Source organism: Corvus brachyrhynchos, unplaced genomic scaffold, assembly GCF_000691975.1.
Source record: "Corvus brachyrhynchos isolate BGI_N302 unplaced genomic scaffold, ASM69197v1 scaffold115, whole genome shotgun sequence".
Lineage (NCBI taxonomy): Eukaryota > Metazoa > Chordata > Aves > Passeriformes > Corvidae > Corvus > Corvus brachyrhynchos.
Genome location: NW_008239553.1, coordinates 11043643 through 11060220, shown reverse-complemented (window position 1 = coordinate 11060220; position 16578 = coordinate 11043643). Strand labels below are relative to the sequence as shown.

The 16578-nt window shown below is 38.6% G+C and overlaps 1 protein-coding gene across 5 annotated transcripts in view; it reads left to right on the top strand.

The window, feature by feature from the left end:
• SIPA1L1 (signal induced proliferation associated 1 like 1) overlaps positions 1-16578 on the top strand; it is a 140235-nt gene that overhangs the window by 2447 nt on the left and 121210 nt on the right. For 2 of the 5 annotated variants that reach the window (XM_008639505.2, XM_017741853.1), the window contains exon 2: positions 13560-13633. The exons of 1 other annotated variant lie outside the window; for it this stretch is intronic. The gene's annotated coding sequence lies outside the window, so the exon portion shown is untranslated. Of the gene's footprint in view, positions 1-3343; positions 3420-13559; positions 13634-16578 lie in introns of all 5 variants that reach the window. 2 more of the 5 variants (XM_017741854.1, XM_017741856.1) reach the window with 2 other exon arrangements.

Here is a 16578-nt window from a genome sequence, read left to right as displayed (position 1 = left end):
TGGTTGGTTTTATCTGTACTAGTCTTTTCCTGTTGACAGGTTAAAGTCCTGTGGCTTCATTTGCTCACTAGTAATAGAACTTTGTTGGGTGGGGATGGGGTTGAGGTGAAAAAGGTTTTGCCTCATGGATTCTTGCTTTTTCTCGGGGATGTGGTATGTTCCTAGCAAAGGAAGGCTGGAGCTATTTGGGTACTGTTTCTTTGAATGGCCAGGAGGAGAGATGTACAGAGTTGTATTCCTTCCTTACATTTGCAGGTTTTTTTTTTTTTTCCCCAGAGATGTCCCCAAGGTTTTGTTGGTGATTACACAAAGGATTTCTGTTATTAGGACTGCATAGGTTTGTAGTTCAAGTTCCTTCCCTGAGGAGTCTGCAGAAAGTTAGGAAAAACCCATGCAATTAGTGCTTACAGTCTTGGCCTCTTTATCAAGAAAGGAAGGGTGTTCCTTGAGGAGTGCATGTATATATTTCCAATGCATGTAACTGTGCACTCATGTACCTGTGAGTCAAAGGATATGGGTGTATTGGATACATGTGTGTTCCCAAGTTGGTGATTGTCTCGTGTAATGTTTTTGTACTGTGGTATTTCAATGATAAACTGCAGTAATAATCTTTAAATGGAAAAGAAGTAGAAAGTGCTTAGTCTGTTTTTATGGTTTTTTATGTTTAAAAACAGTGTGGTGAATTAGTAGAAGTTGGTATGTGATAGTTGACAGATTAGTTAATGTATTCAAGAATTGCAATAAGATTGTTCAGCAAAACTGGATAATATTCTTAATAGCTAACTATGTCCATTATTATGGGAAATGGGTGTTCATGATAAAAGTCTCACCTTCATTTCATTGTGTATGAGACTGAAGGAATTGGATATTCAGAAGGTAAGCGTATTTGAGTGAATGAAGAGAGGAAAGCCTGGATCCCATTAATTTTTATCTTTAAGCTGGCGAGGGCTTTATGCTTTTACACCTTTTTTCTTAGTCCAAAATGACTGATTATTTAGTGATATGGATTGTAATGATCCGTGCTCTTTTCTGTTACCTGTTGAAAAGGCAGGCCAAGAATGAGGCATGCTATGTCTGCAAACTTCCTGATTTCAGAATGGTTAGGCACACCCAAGCTAGCATTAATCTACCTAGCCTGGATTAAAAATGGATTGCAAGGATTTAACAGCATGGATTTTAGTATAGCCTGTTTGAGCCTGACTAGAAGTCTGGGTGCTTAATCACTGCAATCTTGTGCCCTGGAAATTATGAGGGTTTTGTAAAACTGAGTTCTGTCGCTCATACATGTGGAGAGCTGTTGGTAGATTAAATACGTTGGTTATTCTGTGTATGAATTTTTTCCTAGCTCTACCCTTAAAGTGGTAGTAGTGTAACTTAGAACTAGTAACTATGTACTTAGTACTTTGTATGATTACAAATGTATACTGATTAATAAACAAGATGTTTTCTGTTTATTAAACAGAGAAGCAGTTGATTCTGCTATATTAGCAGTTGATTCTGCTATGTTAACGTTTTATGGGACTGGCTGGTGAAGAATGAGCAATCCTCATGTTTTGATTTTTATGCGTTGTTCAGCTTGCACATTGCTAAAGTACATTGTGCTGTGCTTCTTAAACTTGAATAGCAATACAGTTTTGCAGTTAAATATTTTCATAATTGCAGGTGAATAATAAGAATCGGCAATTAAATAAATCTCAGAAATTGAATGGAAGTGGAATCTGTGAAGCATTAAAAACCCCCTAGTAAGTTCATGTACTGAATAAAAAACCAAAATCCAACAAACAAAAAACCAAACTAAAACAAACCAACAAAAATAAACAGTCCCTCTCCCCAAATGCTCCCCCTCCCCCCAGAAAAATGCACCTCAAAACCAAAGAAGCAACAAGCAAAAACCAGCAAACCCCTGACTGAAGAGAAATTAGAGTAGCAAAATTTGAACTGCTAGTGTTATTTCCTTGCTTTGTTTTTTGCCTGTAGAGAGCAAAATACTTTGTTCCTTTATAAAATGTTTTGAGAACATGTGGAACTGATACTACAACTGCACTGACCATGAGGTTTACTAAATTCATGCTTCAGAACAGAGACATCAACTCAAAATACGAAAATGTTTCTGGGAATTCAGGGATGAAGAATTCTTAAATGATTCCATCTACCTAAAAGCAAAAGGTGTCCAGTCACTGGTAGTCCTTTTATAACTCCTTGATCAATTTCCTTCCTTCTCTTGGTCTCTTCCTTCTTATATACATTTTCATTTTTTTCCTCCAGTTTTTCAGTACCTTTCTTGAACTGTAAAACCAAGTTTCTCTGTGCCAGACAAAGTAAAATAACTGCTTTGCTCTCTTAATTGGTATTCTCGCTTGTTTAAATATTAGTGGCTTGCATAAGATTAGCCACAGCTACGTGTTTTGAGTTTCCTATTGGGTACACAGATTCAGGGAAGCTGACTAGTAAATTGGAGTGATGCTCAGAGCTGTCACCTGTGAACATCAGAATTCACACTTTCCACTTGAGATCAGAGAAGATCAGCTTGCTTTTCAGCCTAATTGTATTCACTACTTATGCATAATGCAAACCCACAACTTAACTCTGTTCCATTTGATGAAAGATAAAGATCAGTGCCTACTAGACAGTGTGATGTTAGCTTTACAGATCCCATCAGCATCAGGCATTAGTCATGAGTTTTTATGTATAAAACATAGCATGCATGTCTGTACACATCATAATGGGAATGTATAATTTTAGCATAGAATACCAGGTTGGAAGGGACCTCAAGGATTATCTGGGCCAGTCTTTCTTGGCAAAAGCACAATTCTAGACACAATGATCCAGCACTCTGTCCTTCCAAATCTTAAAGTGTCTAATGCTGGGAAATCCAGTACTCCTCTAGGGCGATTATTCCAATGGCTGATTGTTCTCAGTGTGAAAAACTTTCCTCGTGTCCAATTGGAATCTCCCTAGGAGCAATTTGTGCCCATTACCCTTTGTCTTTTCCATGTGACTCCTTGTAAGATGGGAGTCTCAGTCGTCTTTGTAGCATTAGTAGTAATGCAATTAATAAGTAGTGGTTCTTAATAATCTTACTGTGTGTAGATTTTATTGCATGTTGATCTCTTTAGTCTTATGCCCTATATGTGTAGATGAATTTACTAATATACAGCCCTTCAGTACCTCAAAGCTATGCTATTTATTATATTGACTTTTAATACCATTAATATGTCATTCTTCTGAGTCTTTTTCAGCTTATAGAAAAAAATTGTTTTTTAAGCAAAGGAAGCTTTCAATTTTCTAATTCATCAGAGTAGCTGAAAAATCAGCTTTGACTTTATGCATGGTATATTTACAGGTGCTTTATGTGTTTGAGCTGCAGTCTCTCTGATGCCTGCTGATCTCCAATAGAAAATGAAAGGGGAAGAGGCAAGGTTTGTCATTAAATCTCATCAAGTTACATTTTTGCATCTATATATGTATATTAGAAAATATACAAGAGGAGAATTTTCTCTAAACTGGCAAGTCTAGGGTGGCAAAGCCTTTGAAAGTTGAAGAATTGCTTGGATAGAATTAAATTGGGATGTGGCATGGTGAATTTTTTGGGTCTATTGCTGTTGGTATTTTGTGTGTGCACGCAGACCTTCTGAGGTCGTATGAGAATGGTCCTCTCCTTTAACCACATCAGTGTCCTGTAGTTTGTGAGGCTCAGTGTTGGGATGTGTCACATGGTCAAGGCCGCACCTAGAGCGTGCTGGCCTGGCCAGCCTTTAGTTCCGTCATTCCATCTGCACACAAAAGAAAGGCAGGAAAGCCGCTTCCTCATCTGGTTGTTGGATCAAGGTGTTTACTTTGCCGTGCACACTTGGAACTGTTTAGATGCTTCTGGTTGCTGTGACACAAGAAATGGTGGAGATGACAACATATTTTTCCTTTTTCCCCCCCTTTTCTGCTATTTTTTTTTTTAACTAGCCTTGTCATTATTGGTGTAGCATTGCTCTTAAAAACCTTGATTTCTTTGTGTGATGGTGATACCTTAGGGGGAAGCAGCCACAGTTGTTCTTGCTTCCTCTTGTTGTCTATGTTCTTAGTAAAGTGTTCGTAAAGCCTGTAGACAAGAGGTGCAATAAACTTGTATGTACATGTGGTAGTATAGGTATCATTTTTCAGATTGAGGAAGCACCGAACAATCGTGGTTTGTTATAATCTTTTCCTTTATGCTATTTCCTCTTCTATTTTCTTACTCTGCCCTTTTTGCCTTTATTTTCTCTACTGCTTTTTGGCATTTATTTTCTTCAGCATATCTTTCTTTTTTTATTAGTCTTTTTCTCTGTTCTGATACTTGTGTTAGAGCTCTTTGCAGAAGTTTGCTGGGGGGAAAGGTTGAAGTTGAGAATCAGAGTACCCTTCCCTTCTCTGAGAAGGGAGAACTGCTGCTTTAGCCTCTCTTCTCTGAAATAAGTTACTGTTGGGAGGAGGTTGTGTGGAAGAAAGATGAACTGCAAAAGCCTGAGTTAGAATCAGAAGCTTATAGCATTTTTTTAAACATTCACATGCTTAGGTGTGAGGGAGTATAAGGGGACAGACGTGTACCTTGGAGATCTTTGCTTCTTGTATCTGTTCTTGACTATAAAAGGGAAGCAGAGGTACATCTGGTTAGATTGAAAACTTGTGAGAGAGAGAAGAGCAGCTAAATGCAGGGACTATTTAATGTTTTTGCTTTGGAATTAAGTTGTGAGCCAAGTGCTCTTTCTTGGATTATTCTGCAAAGCAATTGTCATTTTTTCGTTAGTAAAGGTTAATCTGGGGTTTTTAGCTTTGCTTTTATTAAAATGGCTTTGATATAAAAAGTAGTGTTGAGGCTCCTGACCATCTTCAGAGACACAACAGAGGTATTCAGAAGAGCTGGTTAAACATTTGGACAAGTTGGATACATTTTCTCATACATTGAACTTTAACTGTTGTCTTTCATCCAGAAGTCCAGCGTTACAGTTAGCTTACTCTGTTTGGTCAAATCAAAGTTCCCTCTCCACAGGGGTGTTGCTTCTGGCAGAGCACAGCAGCAGATGTAAGTGGAGGAAGATAGGATGGATTTGTAGCTGTAGACTTAATGTCTTCTAGCTCACGACTTTCTGAATCAGGAAATCCAGTACCTTTTTGCTCTTTGTTGCCTTTCTCTTACACTTCCTAATTCTGCAATAGCTTTTTTTAATTGGGACGAGCAGAACTGCATTTGGTACTGATGGCAGAAATCTTACATAGTGATATGATAGAGAACCAGTGTTGTTTTCAGAATAATTCCTAATGCTGTCAGTGTGTGGGTGTTGGTTTTGTGTTGTAGGGGAATTTTTTGTGAATGTTGGGGGTATAATTTGATGGATACAAATATCTTCATAGTCTTCAATATAAAGAATTCTACAAGGAATTGAGAAATGCCAGGTAGTATTTTAATGGGTTTGCTTTTCATATTTGATTACCTGTTTGGTACAGTCACCTAGCAGTGGGTGCTTCAGAGCTGTAAGTCATTGCAGCATGTAAAGTATTCCAGAGTTTGGGCTCCTGTTTTCATGGTTAGGGCTTAAACTTTCCTAAGCTTACTCCAGGTCAATAATACCTCTACTGACACGTCCAGAGGCGTGCCTACTGCATTTTTGTTACCCATTTCAACTGTTACTCCATGTTTGCCATATGACCCTTCATTTTTTCTGGGGTAGGTGTGCAGTTACATACCTTGAGTCCATAAGGGCCCCCAGAGAATAAACTAAATGATCTCGATACCCTGAGGACACTTCTGGAATTGTTCCTTTACAGAGCAAAGAGGATTGTGGCTGACCCTCTTCTAATGTTTTTATATAACCAGGATTTAAGCTGTTTTCTGATTTTGCCTATTAAATGAAAGTGGAGATTTAGCTTTTCCCTTGGATGAGTAGATTCTGAAGCAAATCAATGTAGAAAACCTTTTGAGACCCTTAAAGCTTTATTGTGCATGTGGGAAATTGCAAGAGTGTATTGATACATACTTTGAAATTTTGGTATGAAAGGGTTCAACAAACATGACTGTTACACAAAATGTGAGGGTGCTACAGAAGCTGCTTGCCCTTCTGTGACCAAAGGACTACAGTTACTGTTTTTGTTTTTCCCTGACAGACTGTTTTTGTCCAGAATGCCATTATGGCAAAAATAGGAGATGTTTCTTGTCCTTTGGTAAGCTGCCAAGAACTGACACCTTTCTCTTCCCTTTTTCAAATGAAACCAATCCTTGAGGCTAAGGCTTGGGTTTGGTGCTGCAGCTGTGAGCCTTACAGAGACTGCTGCATGTTCTACCATCCCACCTGAAAATACAATTTTTCTGTAAAACAGTTTTATTCTGTGTTAATACCTGTGCAGGGCTTATGCTTCAGTTCTAAATTGACCAGTGAGGCATTGAAACAGTACATCTTGCTTGGTGTTTGGAATGTTGGTGCAGCTCAGGATCATTCTAATCATGGCTGATATGAATTGAAAAATATCCTTTTTTAATGACTAGACAAATCAGCTGAAATAAAAACGGTTTTCATGTTTTTCTTATTTAATCTGTATTTGATTGCTTTTTTACAGTTTGTGGCTTACAGTACTCGTTCGGTTTAGCACAAATGTATCAGGCCTGCCATTTTCATTTAGTGTTTGAAAAATAGTGTTTGTATAGTAACTGCTTCTGACAAGGAATTACAGAACTATATTGAAATGGTTTTAGTAGTAAGTAGTATAAAAAATGAGAAACAGCTATGTCAGAATGTGTTTGTACTTTGTGGTAGAGGATCATACATGACTACATGGGGTTTCTTTTCAGTTTCATAGGACCAAAATTTAAAATGTATTAAAGCACAGAAGGCACAGAGATACTACTTTTTATCTTGTGTAAAATACTCTATTTCATATTATACTGATGGTGGTCATTTGGAAAAATCTTTCTTCTGGTTTGAGCAGCTGATAAGCTCCTTTATATCTCTAATGGTTAATGTATTTTTTATCATCAATTAGATTTAATAATTATTTTCTGAAGTCTCTTTTATTAGCCTGAGGGGTTTTGCAGTGTGTGTTTTAATGCGTGATTTATATTGCTAAGAGTATACAGGGTAATGATAGAGCTGACGAGATCAGGCAAGAACAGGAGTGACCTCAGAACCATTTGCCTTTGTAACAGTACAGTCAATATAAAATGCGACACATAGACCAATATTTTTTGCTTTTCTTATAGACCACATGGAACTTTCTTGTATTTGGATAGGTACACACTTACAAATCCAGTAATGAACTAAGTTTTTTTTTGTCATAAAGGGTCTAATGTAAAATTATCTTTATTCTAACAAAATAATTTCAAAAAGAAGCTTGACTAAAAAAAGCAAACTTGAGTACTAGGGAGTTTTATTTCTGGCACTCTGAGGCCACTGGCTAATCTTTTCAAGACTGAAAACCCTCACAATGATGTAGGATTTATTTTCTGGACTTCAGTAAATGTTTGGACAGCTGTTTATTCTCTAATACAATGTTTTTCTGTTTTCTATGTGTTTTGTGGTTAAGGGAGAGGATTCTTAAAGATTTACCTGATACATAGATAACCTGTAGTCTGAAAATGGAAGTGTTGGACCAAGAGCCATGAGCTTTAAATTTGCTCTTTTAATCGCTGGGCTCTCTGCATAAAGTACTTCTTTGCCTTTTGGAGGCGTAGGGGCTTCACAAATTTCTTTATCATACCTGGGAGTTGGTTGTGAAGTTGGTCAGTAAGATCAGTGTTGCTATAAGTAAGAGCTCACCACTGTTTGTTCTGTCTCACCAGTTCCCAAACAATAACAAAATGTAGGACACAAATACTTTTGAGAATTGTTTCCTGATGGAAAATACAATGTTAGGAGAGAGGTCCGCCTTCTGTAGGGCAATGGTTTAAACATCACTATTCCCTATTTTCAATAGCATTCTCCCTTTTGTTGTAATGGTGCTGCCCTGTTCAGGTGGATATGATAATCTGTGGGGCTAACTTGTTTTACTTTTATCATGTTGTTTTATGTTTTTCTCCAATTTGTTTGCCAGATTCCTTATGTTTTCTCTTTGAATGCAGATGTGAGGTTTGCTTTTAAAGCTTTACAAAATCTGCATACTTGCTGATAGGTAACTGGAGTGTTTTGAGTTCTATTTCTGAAAATGGGAGCTAGTGCATCTGAAAACACTGCATTCTGTCCATAGTATCAGGGAAATAGCACTTTTTTTGTACGTAGGCCAGTGGTTACTTTCTTTCCTCTTGCAGTACTGCAGGCACGCTCTCTGTAAGTGGAGGAGTTTTGCATTCCTTATCGTGCATGACTGTTGGACCTAGGCCTCACAATCTGGTTTCACAGATGATTTGGAACAGCCCTGGAGATGTAATCAAAGTCTTGTTCTGTCCTTCAGCAAATATTTTCACATGATATGTAAGGAGTCTTGGGTTTTCAGACAGCTTTTTTGTGTTATTCTGGCTTTTAGATCTCTGAACTAGTAAATATCCATACACATTTCTAAAGGAAAAGGGGAATACTGCCTGTTTGTGGCTTTATGGCTCCTGTAAGAGTGTGTGTGTGTGTGTGTGTTTGCCACTAAGTTTCAACATGGGTTCATAGACACAAATGTGTATATGTGAAAAATGTACTATTCTTAAATTTCTGGCAGAAAAGAATATTACTGAAGGCATTGGCGTGGTGGTCGTCTAAAATCTAAACAAGAGTTTCTGAAAGTCAGTTTTTGAAAAGGCTGAAAGATGGTGTCATATTTTGGTATGTGCTGTTAACACTCCACCTCCGGTAATTGCTCAGAGTCTGATGTAAATATGTGCTGGATTTTGGTCAAGTATGAGTTAGAATATTACTGCTGTTTCACAGGACAGCTGAAAAATAAAATCAAAGGTCAAATACATGCATGACAGAGCCAAAATAAGTGTGTGCATACACAACCGTTGGTAAAGTCTAAATTGTTTTACATTAATGGTGTAAACACAGTGTACGATACCAGCTGGACTCAGAATGTAACTGCTGTCTGGAAGGAAAAAATCCTCACATTGAACCTTGTTTTAAAATTTTAACTGCATTAAAAACTAATTGCAAAGTGTGAATTGCAAAGTAGAATTAGTACAAATATCAGTAGTACTGTTGAGTATGAAATTAATTCTATTTTAAAAATTCCATGTTAAGAGGAAACTGAAATTGGAAGGAATTTTTCTGTTTGTGGAGGGAAGGTGAAGGGGAGGAGAAATCTATTCATGTGCACTGTCACCTAAAATAAGTCGTAAAAACGAGTTCATACATAATGACTGCTTTTTTTTCTCATTTACTGTGGACAAGACACCCCTTGGAAAGTCAAATAACTATATTAAGAAGATGAGGATTTTCTCTTCCAGTTGTTATCAATCTCTTTTTAGTAATCTTAGAACTAGATTTTTAGGATTTGTTCCTTAGAATACATGAGAATGAATGTGGTATTTCAAAGCTAGGACAGTGGTGTTGACTAGACTTGAAACAGCTTAACCTCATGTGCTCAGTAGTCTTAACACCTTCCCAAATTATATTTGGCTTTCAAGATGAATATCAGGTTTATGACTCTTCAGTCTGTGATCCTATACAGCTTCTCTTTTCTGATTTATTACTTTTAATATGGCTGTTTCTGCATGTGTGTGGATTTTAATTTGTCTTTTTCAGAGTTATGATATTTTGTTTTGCTCTCACCTGCATGGATTTTACCAAGTGTGTTTTAGAATCCCTGATTTCTTAAGCTCTCTTGGAATCAGGATCATCTCCTTGATATTCCTTGCAACTTCTGCCCCCTTTCCCCCTCTCCACTGCCCCCCTAGTTTGGTGTCATTTGCAGATTCTTCAAGGGGGCCTGTGTTTGGTCACCAAAATTAATAAACTAAACAAAATCTGCTGCAGGTCAAGTACTAGCTGGACCAACCCAAAATTCTTTCTGATTTTGTTTATTTTTTTATACTGAACCATTGCTTTGGTTTTCTGAAAGTGAATTTTCCAGTAGTTACCCTTATCTACACTAATTATTTTGGATTTATAGTCTCCAAGTTATGTTGAACAGTGTCAGAAGCATCACTTACATAAGCTGCACCTGCTGCTTCAATAAGACTTTTACCCAAGAGAGAACATGACATTGTTTTGTGGCTTCCTGACTATCATTCATCTTTCTCCCCTAACTTAAATCCCTCTTCTTTTTCCCCAGCAATATGTCCAGATTTTTCTAAACATCAGATTTACATTGTTTGTCTTGCTATTTAAGTAATTTCCCACTTCCCTAGTACTGTTATTAGACATATACTCTGTTTCATATTGCTCTGGGATCCCTGTCTTTTACTGGTCCTCAAAGCAAATCATTAATACCTTAGAAATCATTTAGACTAGTTCTTTTATGTATCATAGTGTGCATTATTGTAAGTAGCTGGATTAAACTATGCATTAATTATTCTAATTCAAACATCAGTTTGGTTTTTTTTAAGGAGAATTTATTTTGAATGTTACATTGCTGACTTTCTGGCCTCTTCCATGTGGAGCCCTAGAGTATTGGGCTCCACAAGGAAGACCAGATTCTAAAACTGGCTGGCAATGGTATGTGCCACCACAATTTTAGTTATCTTTGGAGGCTTTGACAGCCTGGGTAAGATCCAGAATCAATGTGTAGGCTGTCCAAGCCAGCACACTATTGAAAAGCTGCCATTAAGTAACTCCTCCTTAATGAACTGGAGAGCAGTGTTGGTATTTCTCAGAATTAGAGATAATGCTTGTCCTTTGTAGTGTTGTGTGATTTGTAGCCCACCGCCCCCAGGGACACCTTGCAGAGCTCTGCTGGACTGGTATTTCACTCAGGAAGGCTTGGAGGGAGTAACTAATTCTCTGTTGGTATTGCTAACCACCTACTTGTGTGTATGGTGTTTTTCTGCAGCTCCTATCTGGGCAAGACTAGGACTGACTTAAAGGTCTACTTGCCTTAGTCACATCAGTATAAAAGAGCACAGAGAAGGAGGTTCTTGGCTTGCAGAGATACAAGGCGCTGCACAAACGAATGGCTTTTATGACTATTTTTGTTGTACTATATCTGTCATTTGAGCAGACTTGCTGTAGCTTCAGGAACAAAGAGTGTTGCTAGGTATCTTATAAATGTACCCTGTAACACAGACCTTGGGGCTGCGTTGCTCATAGGTTCCAGCCCTGTACCTGGCTGGAATCACTTAGTGAAGGACCGTGCTTGAAAATACCTGTTCACATAACCATAAAGCAGCTACGTGTGCTGAGAGCTGAAGCTGTGGAGACCAGAGGTGATGCAGAAATCTCTAATGACTCTTTTTCTAAATGGTTGCTGTCTGATGAATTTCTTCGTGAATTACTGAACCAGCATTGAACGTCCTTTGCTGGTGGTGCCAATTACGCAGCTCCAACAGAACACTCAAAACCCCAGCCCCCAAGTACGATACTGTATCTCTTCCTTTACTTAGTTCTATGAAATAGACTGTATGGGTAAATTTAAGACATTAAAGAGGAATGGAAGACAAACAGATGCAAATTCAATCTGGTTTAGTGCTTTTTTTTCCATGTAGGTTTTCTGATAACTTCTGCTTGACACATGGGCTTCTGTTTAATCTGTCATGTCTGGGAAGGCATTTTAAGTGAAAAACAAGTAGAAAATAATTCCAAGTGGCTGGAGGACTGAAAAGGTAGTTCTGCATCAGAATTTTACATTACTTTGCCTGTTTTAATTGGAAAGAAAGTTTAAGGATATTTGCTAAAAATAACAATTGCAAGACCTAATCAACAGAATTATGTTACTGATCTTAGGAAAAAGTTGCACTTTTCAGTGAAGGTTGGTTTTTCTTTTTTATTTATGTTTTTTCCCCGTTGTTAATGGAATTAATCTCACTTTGAACAGCTGTTGAAATAATTAACGGTGCCACTCAAGTTGTAGTTGTTCTGTTTCCTTGAAAGTCCCAAGCAGATTTAAAATTCAAAACCCAAAGCCGCTGGAGGGTAAAGTAGGCAGCTTACACAATAGAAATTGCAAATGGGGGAAAAAAAACTAACTTGAGCTTAGCCTACATGTTCATTCACTGAATTCTTTTAAAGTGATGTCCTTTTGGAAGGGGTGGTCCTGGCTTTCCCTGTCTGCTGATTTGATGGTTGTTTCAGGGTCTTTCACCCAGGAACAGTGGGAGATGATGGGTGCATGAAGTCTGAGCTGCAGTGCACAGCACGTGTACTTGTATTGCCTTGTTAAAGTCAGAAGGCATCTCTTAGATGTCTGTCTTGCTTCAGATAATCAAATATTTCATGGTGGCTTGTGTTGCAGTACAGGTTCTGATGCATTTGGAAAAACTGTCCTACAGTGTAGCTTTTGAAGCTGTTGGGATTTGGTAGAGATGTTTTACTACCTAAAATTTGTGTGTTTCTAAGTGACTCTGCCTCATGAATGGAGGTAATGTATTTTGTGTTGGCTGCCTACAGCCGTGTGCCCTGCTGAGCCGAAGACAGAGTTGCTTATCAGTCAGTCCTTAATTTTCTGAGGTTTGTATCTTAGTGTTGCAAGTCAGGTCTGCACAGGGTGGTGGTTTGTCGTAATTGCTATTCTGGAAACGTTAGTCTCAAAATCTTGACTCATCAGTCAGCTTTGGGATTTGCAGTGCAGGAAAAATACCCAGTATTTTATTTAGCTTACTCTGCAGTTTAGATTAATAACTCTAGCAGTCCTGTCACCTGGAAGGTAGAGAGGGGCTGTCATACTGTGAAGGAGCTGTCCCAATTCAAGCTTTTGTTGTCAAAGATTTTTAGCTTGGACAGATTATACGTGCTCATTCTGTGTTTACTGTTCTGGTAGCTAATTTTGCTGAAGGACCTTCATTTTGCCTCGCTCATGGTTTATAACACTGGTGAGACTTCGCAGGATCTGATGAGGCACCTGAGCTTCCCCCGGCGCCTGAGCGTGTGTTCCTGCATTGCTCCCCTCTGCAGGATGAGCCTCCGTGCACCGTAGCTCTCCGAAATGGGATGCAGGGACAATCTGTTCAGTACTGACAGTACCGCCTGTGCTGGCATCCAGTGCAGAGCGGAGGGAGGAAGCGGCTGTGATTCAAATACCAGCGGGCTGAGGAACGGAAAGGAAGGAGAAGATGCTAGGCTGGGAGACAGAGGGCAGGCTCTCAGAGGAGAGGAGCAAAGACTGGAAAAGCCAGAGGCTGTTTAAGAGAAAAAGGGGCTACGCAAGGGAGCAGGACAAGGAGCAGTGAGGGGAATTGATTTATAAGCAGCAATGAGTAACAAAGGGAGGTTCTGAGGACAGGAAAAATGCAAGTAATTACTTGTTTGGGTTTGAAAAGTTCTGGATGGCCTGGACCAGTCTTCTGGAAAAGTACTGCAGTTTGATACTGCTGAGATTTTGTGGCAGGTGCTCTCAATGGAGGGTTTTTTTTTTTCAGGTATATCATTCTCCAGCTCACTGGCTATTTAGGTCTTGAATTAGTTAACTCTGAACAAGAGTATTTTATCTGCATATTTTGTTTAATTTTGTTTCTGTTTTACTAGCTGCTGCTTCTTTGAAGAGAGATTACCTGTGTCCTTCAAATGCCTGTGGTATTTTCAAGAGGAACCATTTTTCTGTAAGTGGAGGTCTTTCCTATGAACATAAAATTCAAAACATGAATTAGTGGAATGCATTAATAGGAATGTGGGTGTGCAGGGAAGTCTGAAATATTTAAAAACTGGATGGTTTTTGTACATAGTATGGTTTTCATGATTTGTAATTGAGAATAATGATCGATGCTCAGGGGAAGCTACTTTTTTTTTGGCTTTGGTCATTTGAAATGAATAGAATACTTCTATTATAAGCTTAGACAGTGATGATAAAAGCAATACTTGTCTCTGTCAACATTTGTGAAAAACAAGTCTCTGGAGATTTCTGAATGTTTTATTTAATGATGAGAATAGTAAGTCTGTCCTGCGTAGTGTCTGGATGAGCTGTCTTATATCAAAACATTATTAATTGATTTTTATACTTTACAGCTGTGTTTTGGGAATAAGTACTGGAATGAAAGCCAAAAGCTCCGCTCTGGATTTTAAGAACCATACTGGAAAAGAGTTAAGGGATTGATTTAGTGTTCTGGTTTAGAAATTTTGAGGAGGAGGAAAAAGGAGGGACTTCAGCTGCCTATTATCTTTGTTTGCCAGCAGTCTCGAACTTGTTTGATCATCACAGGAGTATGGCTATCCATTTCTGTGCAAATATTTAGCTTTATGAAGATAGGCACCCAGTGGGGCCTTTATTTTCACTTAAACGCATTATTAACATTAAATTGTGGAAGTAGGGATTTACTGGGATTGCTGAACTGTAGATTTGCTTCTTCAGATATGAATACTGTGAAGGCCAGTTGTCAGCTTTTCTAGAAATATTGCATTTTACGCTCTGGACACATCATGTACATTAATCAGTTCCTTAAACATTGTGTTTTGTCTTTATTCTGAAACTCATAGTGTAATATCAGATGGTACAGTATGGATAAAGGACTGTGTGTGTTTGTAACAAGGCTTGCTTCAGCATGAGTAAGAGAAATTGTGAGAGTTTTCGCCCCAGTTTAGAAACACATTTTCAGGGAAATAAACAACAAATAGCTATGCAACAGGAATTGGTGGGGTAATTTGACCCTTACATGTATTTTGCCCTCACAAGGGGACATTTCTATGAAGGTTCTAATGCAGGCTAATATCAGTTTAGTTGAGCCATGAGTTTTCTATATGCTTGTGTTATATTTGCTTTTTCTTCTCCTTCTTGGAAAGCATACACTCATTCTTAAAATCTTTAGGATATAGTAAAGTTTGTTCTACTGGTTTGGAAGCTGAGTTGCTTGTAATGTGAGGAGATGACTGTAGGCCAGAAATAGAGAAGATGGGAATGGAGATGGGAGGGTTCAGTCTCCATGTTCCTGGCAGTGGCCAGCTGCCAGCTGGGCTGAAGCTGTAATGTTAAACTGCAGCTCTGGGCTCAGTGTGGGCCCCCAGCACAAGTTCTGTGGCCTCAGGGAGGTCAATGTCTGTTTTGTCCCTAACACAGATTGGATAGATCAATGGAGAGGCATTTAGATGGCTTGAGAGTAGAGAGACACATACACAATGCTGTTTTGCAGTGCAGAAACATATGGAAGTCTAGGAGAACACAGCTGTTTATTCTGGTGCTGTAAAATAATGCTCAGAAATCCTGTGGTACAACACATTTTAGGGGACTATTCAGATGAAGTAATGAATTCTCTGGATTTGAGGCTATTTAAAGTGAGAGCTGTGTCTAGTACCATAATTATTTCCTTTTGCATGCCTGTTTTGTGATGTACCCATCTCCTGTTTCCCCAATTGCTATATGCTCGCAAGGAGTCTTCCTGCTAGGACCCCTCTGTGGGCTCTTGAAAATAATAGCATTTATCTGAAAAAACAGCAGTTCCTTTGTGAGGGGACAGGCCTGCTGAGGACATGCAGCATGCACTGGAGAAGGGTTTTTCCCTTTTCACCTTTCTTCTTTCTGAAAGCCAGAAAAGTGACGCTGAGACAAGGGGAACAGGAGACAAGAGGAGTCAAATTTGGAAGGAGGGAGTTGGGTTAGATGCAACCAGAGCTGCTTCAGCTGGCATTACTGAAATTGGGGTGGGGGAGATAAAAGGGGCACAGAAGGCTGTTGGCCTGTTAAATTGGGAGGGATTAGGGTCTGGGGGTCACAAGTCAGCCCCAGCCACTTCCACTGTGGCTGTGACAGGGAAGACAGGTCTTAATGTGAAGTTGTTGGGAAGTGCAGTGGCCATGGATTGATGTTACACTGCTTCTTACTTGGATTGAAGTATCTGTGGTTGTGTACTATTTTTATTCCTACCTTTCAGTAATGACTTGTACCCAGTTGTGGTTTTGTACATGAGCTAATCTTTGGAAAGAATTGTGTGAATGAGTTCTTCTTTTAATAAACAGTGGGTATTCTTTCCACTAAGTTTTGTGTAGAAAGAGTGGAGAAATGTTCGTCTTGTACTAAAAACAGGGCCTAGTCTGCTAATAGGAAGGATTTCCATCTAATATAATGTAACTGTATAAAAAAAGAAACTGAACAGTTTGTGCAGCACCTATAGTTAAAAACTGCATCTAGGTGGCCCAGACAATAGTTAAGGACTTGCCTCTCTAAAAATCAGAATCATTTGCAGACTACTCAAAACAGGAAAAAAATGGATTATCTGTACTAATAGCCCTTTGAGAGGGACTGTCCTGTGGTTATGAAAGCAGGTGTAAGAATTTCATAGTCATAGCTGTGGTACCATAAAAAGGCCAGTCATTTATTGCTTTCTATATAATTCAAATTCTAAAATTCTCATCAGGCTTTTTTGGTATATAGAATGAATGACAAATAGAGATTGCATCAACCTTCGGTGGTGAAACCTACAAATAATAGAAGCCCCCAACACAAATCCTTTGACCTTTTGTCCCATCTGAAAAAAACTAACCCACCCATGCCATGAGTGACAAAAAAGTTGAAGTCTTAATTATTGGCTTAATTGTTCATATTTTTATAGAGGGACTT